At 40.3% G+C, this 7,518-nt stretch overlaps 1 long non-coding RNA gene across 1 annotated transcript in view; it reads left to right on the forward strand.

Annotated features, from left to right (window-relative positions):
- LOC104989757 overlaps positions 1–2,472 on the forward strand; it is a 45,255-nt gene extending 42,783 nt beyond the window's left edge. The window contains exons 3-5 of the long non-coding RNA XR_825413.1: positions 265–374; positions 1,740–1,788; positions 2,451–2,472. This is a non-coding gene — a long non-coding RNA (uncharacterized LOC104989757). The remainder of the gene's footprint in view (positions 1–264; positions 375–1,739; positions 1,789–2,450) is intronic.
- The last annotated feature ends 5,046 nt before the right edge of the window (positions 2,473–7,518 follow it).

The following is a 7,518-nucleotide window of genomic DNA, read 5'->3' on the forward strand; positions in this document are numbered from 1 at the left end:
GCCCATGTAAGGCCACTGTTGACCCATACCTCCACAGGAGACACTCAAACACTCAAAGGCAGGTCTGGCTCAGTCTCTGTGGGTTCTCCTAGTGTGCACAAGGTTTTGTTTGAGCTCTCCGAGCATCTCTGGCAGTATGGGGTTTGATTCTAAACGTGATTTTGCCCCTTCTGCTGTCTTGTTGGGGTTTCTCTTTTGCCTTTGCATGTGGGGTATCTTTTTTTGGTGGAATCCAACATTTTCCTGTTGATGGCTGTTCAGCAGCAAGTTGTAATTCTTGACTTCTCGCAGAAGATGAGTGCAAGTCCTTCTATTCCGCCATCTTGGATATTATATGAAGGTGAATTTAGTTTATCTAATTAAAGCTGGTCAAGGTAAGTTTTTCTTTTCTTTTTTTTCTTCAAACTGTAAATGCATAAATATTTATCAGGAAGGATTTTATGCATGGTGCTTATCAAAGAGACTGGTCAGCAGGGATACATACATGAGCTTTCCAGGGAGGGACTATAGTACCCCATAGAAACAGCCTGTCTCCAGTACTAGGTGAACGATTTAAGCATTAAACAATTTACAGCAGAAAAAAAACCCCACATCTTGTCAAATTTACTACTCGTGGACTAAAACTAAGGACACTTTCCCACTAGAACAGAAATAAACTTTAATTCATTGAAAAGTGCAGCAGTGAACAGGGTCCTATGAAGAGCACTTTCTAAATCAAATGACTTAGATGACACAGAGCCAGGGCAGAAGAACTTCCAGGAACAGATGATGCAAACACAGGAATTTCACAAAGTCAGTGGGACTTAAGTGGGGGTAAAACAAAAGAGCCATATATTCCCACCAAGTTCCACTGGTGCATCAGTTTAAATACTCTTTGCTTTCTCTTAATAAGGATCCTGGACAATTTATCTTCTTATGTTAACAACACTAGTCCTTAGACACTTAAAACTAAATTTAAGAACATTTCTCACAGATTAAGGAATAACTTTCCATGAATACCATTACTACTTTGTACAAAAACCCTAATGCTGTCAATTAAAATATATTTTGCAACAGCACTGTTGGTCAAATTCAAAGATTTTGAATGCCTCAAAAGGCATTCTCTACTTTTCAGTTGTAGGGAATGCTATTGTATCTGAGGGAGGAAGAGCTTTGTAATAGGAAATCTTATAAGGCAAAATCTCTATTCATTCCCAGGACCTCTGTTTATTCCGAATGGTCACAGTTTCCTATCACCATACATATGGACCTGATCTTCCTAAAAGGAAAAATAACCAAAATTCAAATCAGTATAATTAAGAGAGAAATAAAGCAAGCCTTTTGCAATGGAGCCCTTGAACATATCATTCTGAAAAATTTCGGTGCATTATGTGGTCTGCTAGACACTTAAAAATAAAATTTTAACTATAAACTGAGGCTTCTTTATGAAAGATGATTTTAGCATAGATCTAGAATGAAACCAGTCCAAAAGAAAGTCCCATCAGAGGCCATTCAAAAATGAGAGATGCAGTATTTGCTTTAGCAGCACATATACTAAAATTGGAATGATATAGACATCAGCATGGCCCCTGCACAAGGATGACATACAGATTAGTGAAACGTTTCATACTTTTTAAAAATTAGAGATACAAAAAAAAGGGCTTCAGTGTACCCCCCACCCCCTCAACAAAAACAGAAGTCTGCTGAATGTAAGAGCAGCCCACGATCTGAGTCACTCTTATGACTTCATCTGCTTTCAGGAACCAGCATCATAAAATTGAATAATATGACATCACAGTATGAGACCTGGTAAGAGTTGGTTTCTTTTTATTCTGGAATAACTAGGCCAACTTTCATTAATGTGAAAGCTGACTGATTAATGTTAAGAATCAAAGGATAGAATAAAGCCAATACCCATACTCAACATTGTAGTTTGCTTTTAGTTACAAAACTGTTAGAATTTCTTTTCCTAAAATGTTCACGGCAGAGGTATTCATTTCACTTCTAATTACTATCAGGGTTACTGGGATTGTGTGAAGTAAAGGAATAACCCAATGGGTATTAACCCAACATGGAGATCTGAAATTGTGATAGAAAGTTACTTATGGCCATGTCTTACAAAGTGCTAAATGCTCAACCTAGGACCTTACATAAAGCTAAAATCAATAACTGCCTGTGTTGGTCAGATTATAAACCACAGTGCCTCCTCTCCCCTGCTGCCCCACTACCATTAGCCTTCTTGTGAAGACAATATAAGAAATGGTCTTCAAGCCAAGAGAAAGAAATGTAGGCATTCTAAACAGTGAGAAAACGTCAAGATCTAATTTTGACAGAGGAATAGTGAACGAAGCCCAAATTACACAAGATTCCAAAAACTCAGGAAGAAGTTATCTGAAAGGGAAGAAGCTACATAGCTGGTATTTTGTTGTTGTTTAGTCGCTAAGTTGTGTCTGACTCTTTGTGACCCACAGACCAGAGCCCACCAGGTTCCTCCATCTATGGGATTTCCCAGGCAACAATACTGGAGTGGGTTGCCATTTCCTTTTCCAAGCGATCTTCCCAACCTAGGGATTGAACCTGGGTCTCCTGCATTGGTAAGTGGATTCTTTACCACTGAACCACTAGGGAAGACCAGTTGGTACTTTACATCAACCCTAAGAAATTCTTATATCTTTTAACAAATGAACTGAATGTCAGCAAAATGCAGAGAGGGTGTCACAACTTCACACATGGCTCCCAGCTGGGCAGGCACTTACTACACCTAACTTACAGCCCTTCATCAACCTGTTAAAAGCCCTACCTACAGAGGGCCCTTGGAAAACACAGCTTTCACTAACCTTTGGAAGTTCTTCTCTGCTGAAATACTTAACCCACTTTATTTTTCAGATCTCAGAAGACAGACATTCCTTTGATACCCCTGGTGTTAACTGGTACTCCATGTGGTTAGCAGTCACTGGCAAGTAGATGTCTATTCCCTTCAGTAACTACCTGGAATTAACCTGTACCAAGAGAGCGCTACTGTTCTATTTTAACAGAGTACCAGTACAGAATTCCCCCAAAATGAACAAATTTTGAATTTGTGACCTTACCATATTTTATGGATATTATAAACAGTGTATTTCTATTAATCTAAAAAACAATGGCCTTTGTTCTTAATCAGATGGTTCAGATCTGATGGTTCTTCAAGCCAGATGATATTAGTATTTTTGATAGTGAAGTGCTCAATCTGGAATGCTATGCAGGTCCTCTTGATTTTAGGTCAAGCTGGATACCAAAAACATCCCCCCCCCCCCTCAAAAAAAGCACTGTCATTTATCTGAATGGATTTACAAGTCCAGACTTTGACCACATGGGGAATAACCAAAAACTGGCCCCAGGACAAAAAGGGTTTGGTGAGAACAAAGACCTCAGGAGTCTGACAATACCCAGGAGTATTGTCATCAGTTGAATAAAGGGACCAGGGACAGCCATTCCTGACACTCAGGCAAAGTTCACAGTTTAACACATTGCACAAGGAAGTCAGCTGATTGGGTCGCTTTTTCAAACAGGACTTAAAGCCAGTCCAAAGACCCCTTCCAGGCGTGGTCTTGAAGACTAGCTACAGACAGCTACTCCAATCACTTCATCAGAAAGAGGTGAGCAGGGATCCAACCGCAGAGGTACTACAGAAGCTGTTTTGAAAACCTTCGAGTCCTGACACTGCTATGATTGCTAAACATGAAACGAAAGTCAAACCTATACCTGGGGACAGAAAAAGAAAAAAAAAAACAATGTGACATTAATTGTCATGAGCCACTGAGTACTTCATTCAGAATATTAACTGGAAAGACTGGCAGAAAGGGATACAAAAGGAGCAACTAAATCACCAGAAGAGGATCTAGTGGGAAAGTCTAGTACAAAGCAGGAGTTAGTAATTAAGAGCAATTCCATCATAAGTCAGCAAATACAATGAAAGTGAAGAGGAGTGGAAAAACAGAAAACTAATCTTGATAAGTGTTAGGAGGAAAGGTTTGAGCTTTTGTGTGTGTATGTGTGTGTGTGGGAGGCAATCCCTGAAGTATAAAACAGCCTGGTGGAAGAGTCTAGTCCTTGCTTAAAGCCCTTCTAGTATTTTCAAAGCCCTGTCATCTTTTACGTTTAGACACATAGACTGTGGTAGGTACGAGTACAGGCGTGCGCCTCAGACAGGAGGTTGAATCTGGCTCATTATGAACTTAGGTAAGTCACTGACCTCTTCCAGCCATTGATAAAGCAGGAGGGCAATTCATGTAAAATGTCTGGCATACAAAAGCACTTATTTCTCACCTGAGGGGACATCAGAGTCAATGCCGATGGTAACCTGAGTAGAGACCTGGCAGACATAATGAACACAGACTGGCTGGAGGTTGTGTGGTCTGGAAATAACATTGTATTTTATTTTTATTTGCTAACTTGTGGGACAAACTAACTCTCTTAGCACTATTTTAGAGCAGTGGTTGGCCAACTTTGTTCAAAAAGGATCAGATAATAAGTATTTTAGGGTTTGTCAGTCACACAGTCTCTGTTCCAACTAATCAACTTTGTTGCTGAAGTGTAAACGCAATTTCAGGCAATACATAAATGAATGTGTGCATTGTGTTCCAACAGGTAGTGGCTACAGTGGGCCTGTGATATCTAGTCTGCTGACTCCAACTCTAGAAAATTCTATAAGCCTAAATGTTTGGTAGGTAAGAATAAGCTACAGTCAAGGAATTTGAAAAAAAACCAGGTGGAGTTTAAATAGCTCAGGCTAACATCAGCAAGGCCAGAATCTAGAATCTTAGCTATAAGCTGTCAGAATGTGAGCAAGGCAGTTAGTTATAATTTAAAAAAAACAGTGACTTCTCTGGTGGTCCAGTGGTTGTAGTTAAAGAATCAGTCTTAAATTCAGGGGTAGCAGGTTTGATCCCTGGTTGGGGAACTAAGATCCCACATGTCATCCCACACGAAGAAACTAAGCCAGCATGCCACAACTACTGAGCACCCAGGCAACAACTAAGATCCAATGCGGCCAAATAAATAAATAGACACTAAAAATCAAACAAAGCTTGACAGATAAGGTGTTGTTGAGACCATCTGGACTATGTATGTGATGGAGCTCCATTAAAGCCTCTGTATAGGCCTTAAGATTTTATTGAGTGGGTGCAGAGATCTACTCATCTTGAGGCTGCCTAAGACAAGCCTCTCATACAAGGAAGCTGAGGCTTGTTGAAGTAAGAAAATGTGCTGAAGATCAACAGTTGTTTTGAGAATGGAGACAAGATGGCAGAATAGAAGGATGTGACCTCATCCTTTCTCATGAAAACACTCAAATCACAACTAATTGCTAAACAACTAAAAGACACTGGAACCTACCAAAAAGATATCCTGTACACCCAAAGACAATGAAGAAACCATAGCAAGACAGTAGGAGAGGTGCAACTGTGATAAAATTAAATTGCACACTTACCAGGTGGGTGATCTACAAACTGGAAAATAATTGTATCACAGAGGTTCTCCCACAGAAGTGAAAATTCTGAACTTTGTGTCAGACTCCTCAGCCTGGGGTTCTGGCGTCAGGAGGAGGAGCCACGAGAGCATTTGTCTTTCAAGGCCAGGGTTTGATCGCAGGAAATCCAAAGCACTGGGGAAACAGAAGCTCCACTTTTGGAGGGTGCACACACGGTCTCAAGTAACTTGAATTGAGACATGGCAGACATAAGGAACACAGACTGGCTGAAGGTCAATCACAGGACCCAGGGGAAAAAGCAGGGACCTCATAGGAGTCTTGGGAAGACCTACCTACTGGTACTGGAAGGTCTCATGCTGGTGTTGGCAGAGGTGGGGGGCAGCTTTGGCTCACTGCAGGCATGAAGACACTGGAGACAGTAGTTCTGGGGAGTACTCATTGGCATGAGCCCTCTCAGAGGCCACCATTTTTTCAACAAGGCCTGGACCCACCCAACAGCCTATAGGCTCCAGTGCTGGGACACTTCAGACCAAACAACCAATATGGCAGGAACACAGTCCCTCCCATCAGTATACAGACTGCCTAAAGTCTTCCTGAGCCTATAGCTGCCCGCTAAACACACACATTGATACAGCACCCCCACCAGAGGGACAAGACCCAGCTCCACCCACCAGTGGGCAGTCATCAGCCTCCCTGACCAGGAAGCTTGCACAAGCCTCTTAGACCTCATCCACCAGAGGGCAGGCAGCAGAAGCAAGAAAAACTGCAACCCTGTGGAACAGAAACCACAATCACAGAAAGTTAGACAAAATGAGACAGCAGAAGAATATGTCCTATATGAGAGAACAAGATAAAATGCCAGAAGAACAGCTAATTCAAATTGAAATAGGCAATATACCTGAAAAATAATTCAGAGTAATGATAGTACAGTTGATATATGATCTGGAAAAAGAATGGAGGCACGGATGGAGAAGACACAAGAAATGTTTAATAAAGAACTAGAAGATCTAAAGAACAAACAGATGAACAATACAAAAACTGACATGAAAAATATACTAGAGGGAATCTATAATAATAAATGAGGCAGAAAAATGAATAACTGAGCCGGAAGACAGAATGGTGGAAATCACTGCCATAGGACACAGTAAAGAAAAAAGAAGGAAAAGAAATAAGGACAGTCTAAGGCCACTGGGACATTAACATACCAACATCCACATTATAGGGGTCCCAGATGGATAAGTGAGAGAGAAAGAGCCCAAGAAAATATTTGATGAGATAATAGCTGCAGATTTCCCTAACGTAGGAAAGGAAACAGTCACCCATATCCAGGAAGCACAGGGAGTCCCACACAGGACAAACCCAGGGAGGAATACCCTGAGACACATATTAATCAAACTGACAAAAATTAAAGACAAAGAGAAAATACTAAGAGCAACAAAGAAAAAGCAACAAATAACATACAATGGAATTCCCATAAGGTTATCAGCTGATTTTTCAGCAGAAACTCTTCAGACCAGAAGGGAGTGGCACAATATATTAAAGTGATGGAAGGGAAGAACCTATAATCAAGAATACTCTACCCAGCAAAGATCTTATTCTGATTTGACAGAGAAATCAAAAGCTTTATAGACAAGCAAAAGCTGAGAGAATTTAGTACCACTAGACTATCTTGCAATAAATGCTACAGGAATTTCTCTAGGTGGGGAAAAAAGCCCCAACTGGAAACAAGAAAATTACAAATGAGTCAGCTAACCGATCAAGGCAAATATAGAGTAAAGGTAGGAAATCATCCATATACAAATATAATATCAAAACCAGAAGCAGTGAGAAGACTATAAGCAGATATTGGAAAAACATTAGAAATTAGAAGAACAGCAACTTAAAACCATCTTGTTTATATATAGACTACTGTATCAAACCTCATGGTAAATGCAAACCAAAAAGCTACAATAGATACACACACACATACACAAAGGAATCCAAGCACAACACTAAAAAGTTAGTCATCAAATCACGAGAGAAGAGAAAAAAAGAGGAAGGGGAGAAACAAAGACCTACAAAAATAAGTCCAA

This window comes from Bison bison, unplaced genomic scaffold (assembly GCF_000754665.1).
Source record: "Bison bison bison isolate TAMUID 2011002044 unplaced genomic scaffold, Bison_UMD1.0 scf7180017864163, whole genome shotgun sequence".
In the NCBI taxonomy this organism is placed as follows: domain Eukaryota; kingdom Metazoa; phylum Chordata; class Mammalia; order Artiodactyla; family Bovidae; genus Bison; species Bison bison.